This window comes from Lepisma saccharinum, chromosome 15 (genome assembly GCF_977018435.1).
Source record: "Lepisma saccharinum chromosome 15, izLepSacc3.1, whole genome shotgun sequence".
Taxonomy (NCBI): domain Eukaryota; kingdom Metazoa; phylum Arthropoda; class Insecta; order Zygentoma; family Lepismatidae; genus Lepisma; species Lepisma saccharinum.
In genome coordinates this window covers 78333757-78341355 of record NC_139243.1, presented here as the reverse complement: position 1 = coordinate 78341355, position 7599 = coordinate 78333757, and the positions used below count along the sequence as shown (strand labels likewise).

Sequence of the window (7599 nt, the reverse complement as noted above, 5' to 3'; positions counted from 1 at the left end):
AATCGATGCTCTGGCGCAAATTTTAAACTATAATATAAAAACATTGTAATTAATCATTAATCTTAATTTATTAATGAGTAAAGAATGTATTTCACAGTATCTATATAATTAATTATTTTGTACTATTTGTCCCTATCATGAAAAAGAAACACATTTTTATTCATAATAAAATAATTATATTTTCTTACACCCCGAACGATAAAATTACGCACTTTTTGTATTCGTAGATCCAGCCACTATAATCGCAGTAAGAGGGGGCCCCGCTTGAGTAGTGTACCCCAGGCCCCCCATGAGTATCGTTACGCCCCTGAAATTAGATCGATTGTTGTGTTCATTATGCTGTGTGCTGGGTCTACCATCGTTGCAATCTGGTATTTGTAGTTGATGAGGAAACGATAGCCGACCTCTTGGGACAGTGGTGAGCCCCGCACACATGATGCTAGAGGTCCCTGATGCGAATCCACACCTTAACATGGGTGTTCATTGGTAGCATCCCTTCAATAGTTTAATACTATCATCACCCATCCTCATCGTCGCGATTAACTGAAAGTTGAAGAAAAGCGCCATTAAGAACAAACATTTTAAGAAATCTAAAATTGAGGTAACAACGATAACGCAACCGGACAGGCACACAGACTGACAAAGTGCAGGACATAAATATGGAATAAAGATGAGGATTCTGGTAATGAGAACACTACAACAGAACTAACATGTGAATGTTTGGAATTACTTCTATTATTATTTATCCACAGTTTGTAGCAGGCAGTGGATGTTTCTCTCATCTACAAGGTGCGTCTGAAAAGTTCGGTGAATGATCCCATATTTGAAAAACCGCTCTGGTTAGGATGACGCGCCCGCGCATGCGCATTGAGAGACATGTCAACAAGCGCCCCCCTATCGTGCAAATCACCGAAGTGAAGCAGTTGTGCACGCTGCGACCAAGCTAACGGAGTGAGTGTACGAACTCGTGTCATTGCAACATGGAGCACAAAATAGAGTAACGCGTTAACATGAAGTTTTGCTTCAATTTAGGGAAAACGGCGACGGAGACTCATGAAATGTTAGTACAAGTGTACGGTGTTGAAGCAGTGAGTAAAAAGTGTGTGTTTGAGTGGTTTAAACGCTTTAGAGACGGAAAGGAAGGTGTCGAGGATGAGCCGCGTTCGGGTCGACCGTCAAGAAGCACAATCCCAGACAACATCGAACGAGTGCGACGGATGCTTGCGGATGATCGGCGACTGTCGTTGAGAATGATCGCAGAAGAGTTGCAGATAAGCAAATACAGTGTACGCACTATTGTTCACAAACATTTGAAAAAGCGAAAGATTTGTGCCTGGTTTGTACCGCACACGCTGACAGACGAGCAGAAGCAAACTCGGATGGAAACATCTGGAGATGTCATCGATATGTCTGACTGGAATCCGCAGTTTTTGGAAACCATCATTACTGGAGATGAGACCTTGTGCTAACAATACGATCCGGAGACCAAGTGACAGTCAATGGCATGGTGTTCATCGTCTTCCCCGCCTCCCAAAAAAGTCGGCTGACAAAATCCAAGATTAAGACGATGATGTTCGGCTCTTTCGACAGCAAGGGCTTCATGCTTCATTAATTTCTACCCGCGGGTCAAACTGTCAACGCGTAAATTTACGAGGGAGTTTTGAAACGGCTGCTGCAACGCATCCGGCGGGTTCTGCCCGAACTGTACCGGAGTGGATAGTGGACTTTCCTCCACGACAACGCCCGTCCGCACACTGCCATCCGCGTGGACAACTTTCTCGCTCAACGCCAGGTGACTGTTCTTCCACACCCTCCTTATTCTCCAGATTTGGCGCCGGCAGACTTTTATTTTGTTTCCCCGCCTTAAATTAGCCCTGAAAGGCTTCCGCTTCGCAGACGTTGCGGATATCCAACAACGCGTGACCACGATGCTTCGAGCGATTCCACAAGAAGCGTTTGCTGCCAGTTTCCAACAGCTTTACAACCGATGTCACACGTGTGTTGTAGCTAATGGTGATTACTTTGAAGGCCAGTAAAGGTATTTTGTTCGTAACTCTTGTTTCCTTTATTTTCTGAGACCATTCACCCAACTTTTTAGACGCACCTTGTATATTAATAATTATTTTGTACTATTTGTCCCTTTCATCAAAAAGAAACACACGGTAACCACTCATCTACAGGGGTGCCACAGAGAAAGATAATGGGCCGCACCGTGCCATCAAAGCATTGGTGTGGAATTTTCCCAAAAAATAATATGAAAGTCAGCATGAATACCTTATTATAAAATATATGTAAAAAAATTACACTTTAGCACCCTGCTGCAATGAGGTGGGGAGGGGGAATAAGGATATGTTTCCTTTGTAATGTATTTAGTGTACCTGATTCCAAGTCACATTTGCTACTAGTTGTATCATATTTAATCCCTTGGTTGAATTGGTTGATTGATTAATTTTCTTCTTTTTTTAATTGCATTTTGCGAAGATGGGGATGAGTGATGATATGATGAAATTGATTAATGGACACTCACAAACATCAATGCCCAGGCCAGGATTCAAACCCAGGATCCCTGGTGAAGTAGTCTTAAGTGAAGAAAAGAAACAATTTAAGGGAGCAGATCAAGTATAGTGTTCAAAAAGTGACTTTCAGTACCAGGAGAGCGGAAGACACGGTGCGGTAATTTAATACTTCAAGGGGAATATCACATGATGTGGGGAGAGTTCGCCATTGTCCTTAGGTGTGTGGATGAGGTTAAGCACCCCTGCTCATCTATTACATTCTCTTCAGCAACGAATTTAATATAGAGAGAGACGAGTATTAGATGAAGAGTTAAGAATGCGAAAGTTACCTAAAACAGATGAGAAATCTCCATATTGCGTTTTCAACGGCAGCCAAGAAACAGAGGAAGTTCCTTGCACAAACTACTATCCTTATCTGTGTTGCGTAGGACTTCCTTCGAGAGAAGATAACATTTGGGCATTGCTTCATTACACTGGGAGACAGAGGCTGTGTTGCCCCTCCAAGCAAAGGGATTATAACCAGCAGAGGCTGCGTAGAAGTGTCACGTGATTTTATGCACTGAGACAAACATTTGTGGCAGCACACTCTGATGACCAGTGAAGTATAAAAATACAGAATTAATCAGTCAGTGGCGGAGCGAAGGGGTGCTTGCGCCTCCCTTAATTTTCTTGCGCATCCCCTTCAGCACCCATTTTTCATAACGGTTAACTCTTGACAGAGAGCAAGTGTTCAATAAGCCTCCCTCGTCCAAAGGTATATGGCAACAAACATTTGTTTAAACAGACGATGAACAAATGTCATGATTATTCACCAGTACTAAATGCTCTTTAGGAAACGTACACATTTGCTTACGGTTCCATAAGAATTTCTTAAAAAATACCAAATTTACTATTCTTTTCTTTAGTTTTCTTTCCGTACCGGAAACTAAATCAAACTTGTTTTGTTAATTCAACCGAAATCGCTTAGAACCTTTACAGTTACATCCTACACTATGACTGAAAATCATATGGCCACACTGAGCGTAGAATGTTAGGGACTGAAGAAGGCCCTCTGTTATTGTATTCTACAGCAAACAAATTTGTAGTAACCTAATTCCGAAGCTACGTTTATTCTCTGTACAAATTGTTGTGGTGAAATGGAGAGAAATAATAATAATAATAATAATACAACCTTGGTGACAATGAAGTTCGACCAGAAAGGAATACGTGATTAAATGCACAGAGGCATAGGCGGTGGAATGGGTGACCCGCAGAAGTGACGCATGTGTGTAAGAGGAGGCGTGTGAGCAGGCAAGAATCGTGATCCCAGCATGTTGCGCCCAAGGTCACGTAAAGAACGAAAACGGGGAACAATACGCGTGACATTGAACTTCGACCAGGCACCAGACCCATACGGAAAAATTCCAGATAGTGGCGCATTCGACGGAAGCATGACGTCACGGACACGATAAGGGAGTCCGCCGTATATAAGCGCGTGCTGTGCACCGAGGAACCGCAGTGCATCATCACCATGGCCAGGGGCAAACCTATTGAGAACACCGTGAGGAGAAGAGTGGTGGAGTTGCAACGAGATGGACTCAGTGAACGGGAAATAGGGCGCCAACTGAACTTACCCAAGTCAACCGTCCACTGCATCATCAAACACCACCAAAATACGGGTACTACAGAGCCAGGTAAGGCCCCCGGTCGAAAACGCCTGCTGAGCGTGCGTGACCTACGGATATTTAGGCGCTATATCCAGACCAACAATCATGTTTCTGTGGCCGAATTACGACTGTGGACTCGAGAACGCTTTCACATTGAAGTGTCAACCAGAACCATTCGCCGTTACCTACAGCGATGCGGTTACCGAGTGTACAAGGCGAAACGTAAACCCTTTCTTTCCATGTTGAACAAAGGCAATCGACTACGGTAGGCACGAATGTACCGGGGATGGACATTTTGGCAGTGGAACAGTGTTTTGTGGACGGACGAATCCATTTTCAATGTTGTGTACGGGAAAATACGGAAAACAGTCATTTGTCGGAAGGAGGAACAGAATGAAGCAAAATTTTATGCACGTCGGGTACAGAAACCTGCGTCAGTGATGGTATGGGGATGCATGACGGCATCTGGGGTTGGCCCACTACACGTCTGTGAGGGCATTGTGAATGCACACGCCTATACAGGCATACTGGAGCGGCATCTTCCCACAGTGCGAAGGCACCTGTTCCACAGGCGGCGTCTCATCTTTCAACAAGACAATGCCAGGCCTCATACAGCGCGGCTGACAAGAGAATGGTTGACTCGCCATCACGTGCGAACTCTGCCATGGCCACCATCGAGTCCCGACCTCTCGCCCATTGAGAATGTGTGGCGTGTTCTTAAGCGACGTGTGCAACAGAGGGGACCCACGACAGTGGCTGCTCTTATCGCCTGCCTGCAGGAGGAATGGCACCGCATCGATGTGGAATACCTTGAACGACTCGTCCGCAGCATGCCCCGACGCATTGCCACAGTTATTCGCCGACGGGGCGGCGTCACACCATGGTAAACAGGATCCCCTCTAACAGTGGTCGAACTTTAATGTCACGTGTAGGTGGACGAAAATGTTTTATTTTGTGTGGACACCATACATTGCTGCGTTGCAGCGGAAATTTATGTTTTCCTTTGTTCCATGTAGCCTGCTCAATAAAATATGTTCAGCATATGCATGTGTTATCCTTCTTTCACAACGCACTCCTATATTTGTGACTGGTCCAACTTCACTGTCACTAAGGTTGTAATAATAATAATAATGGCACTAGTAATTTTCAGTTTTATTGCCGTATTTCCATACAAGCCTTCTAAGAGTTCGTAGGTATTCGACGTATTTCGTTTTCCATTGTTTTCAACATAGTACCCCCTAAATTTCATCCCGCACCCTCCCAGCACCCCTTGATTATTGATCTTGGTGCCACCGCTGGAGCAACACGAGATCTCTATAAACATTAATACGTGCTCGCTACCTGATGTATAAATATAACAATTATTTATTCTATTCGCTTTTCAACTCTCTACTGAAGGCACCCGTGGCGGAGAGGCAATCACACCCCGCTACGAGGCCAGAGGACTTGGGTTTGAATCCCAGCCTGGGCATGTGTGTATTTTGTGTCCTTTCATCAATTTCATCGTATCATCCATCATCCCCATCTTCGTGATTAGCCTTAAGTGGAAGAAATGTGAACTAAAATAAACCAATCAATCAAATCAATTTCCTACAATTAAGAATCATAAATACACCTGATAGCATTATATTGAAACTAATAAAAATCTTCCAGATAATAAAAGATTAACACAAAGTTTAGAACAAACCAATTAATAAGGAACAGTGATGGCGCCAGCCTGAAATAAGTGGGGTGGGCAAAGATTTCGGAGTCAAATTCTCGGGGGCTAACTTACACCGGCTAAAAGGCATTTACATAATACTTTTCCACGGTGTAATTTTACCAGTGGCATAATTTACATCATACACAAAAGTTCTTTTAAGCACGGATCTTTCATGTTAAATCAAATGCAATAATTGTATTATCTTCTCTTTGAAAGCCATTATTGAGTGGGAAAATATCAGAGACTTACTAATTACTAATCATATGAATACATCATAAAAGCTACGGATATATGTACCATTATTTCTATGTAAAGAGTTTGGGTACTTCTTTTGCTAAAATTAGAAAATGAATCACGTCAAGAAACTACGATAAGATACGTCTGTTTACATGAGCAGTTACAACCTTATTCAAATCCAAAGATTTTGCAGGTTTTTTGCCTCAAAGGACAGAATAGCTAGGGCATTCAACCTCTCGTTACCAGTTAGATTACGAAGGCAACACTTGATTTGATGAGGGGTATGCACATGTCAGTAAGACAAAGCTTATAAAGTTCGTAAAAGGCAGTTTTGAATGTATCAACCATTGCAAGGAGGTGCTGAAGGGTCATTATTTGTTGTTCCTTCCTGCCTCTTATAGTGTCCCATAACTCTAAATTGTCAAAATCACCACAACAGGGAGCGCAAAAGATTGTAGCTTTTCGTGATTTGTGATTTTCACACCGTATTGCAATGATTAGTTGATTGGAATTTGTATTGAGGTCCACACTATGCAAAGAGAGCTACAGTATGGACGAAAGCCATAGTTTCTAGTAAAATTCGAACCACTTAATGAAATCTTACCTCTACCGGGGATCGAACACGGGACCCGTTGATATTAGGTTTATCGCCAGACTATAGGGGCTCGGAACCTAATTTTCATTTTTATAATTCTTAGCATTTAAGAATTAGTTAGTTTGTGAACTCTTTGATTGCTATTGACGTGCATCGTATCAATAGAAGCAGAAAACGCAAAATAAACGTTTCTGAATGGAAGGACCTTAAAAGGAAGTCCGACCTGATAGATATGCTGCAGTACATGGAAGAGGGATACAGACAGTTTTATATCGACCTGCCATGTGCAGATGAGCGAAGTGTGTGTTTTGGTGTAACCGACCCGTACCGTAACTGGTGGTGTTAATTTACCCCATAGTACTTCTGCACATACAGCGTTATTCCACTGGAGATATTTTTAGTTGCTTGCCATGCGGTTACAGGCTGCAAACTGGTTACTCATAAGGTCGGATATTGCTCAAACATTGATACTGTGCTTGCATCAAGTTTTTTTTTTCTCTTTAGTCCAGCAACATACTACAGGGGTTTTTTTTCGTTTTTTCTGCTCTGCATGACTTATCAAATATCGCAATATTCTGCACAGTGCATGTAAGACAATTTGAAACTCCATGAAGCTCGAACAATTGAATTTTCATGCCCTTTCCTAAGATAAAAAATTGAATGAAAAATATACCCCGGGTGGTCCAAAAGTCTCGGAACGGACAAATATCGTGAGAAATACACATTAAATCGGAAAACGAAAAAAATACGTGAAAGAAAGCTATTCAATGATACCACACTTGATTCCCCACCCCCGCCTCTGGGGGTGGGGTGGGGGGTAACGGTGAAATTTGAAATGGAAACACCCATTTTGTATTGTAGAATCGGATTCTACGTAAGAAAATATCCGGGTTTCGGTACTAC

The 7599-nt window shown here is 42.7% G+C and overlaps 1 pseudogene; it reads left to right on the top strand.

The window, feature by feature from the left end:
- Positions 1–1010: 1010 nt before the first annotated feature.
- LOC145999352 (protein GVQW3 pseudogene) lies at positions 1011–1469 on the top strand (annotated as a pseudogene).
- Positions 1470–7599: the final 6130 nt, after the last annotated feature.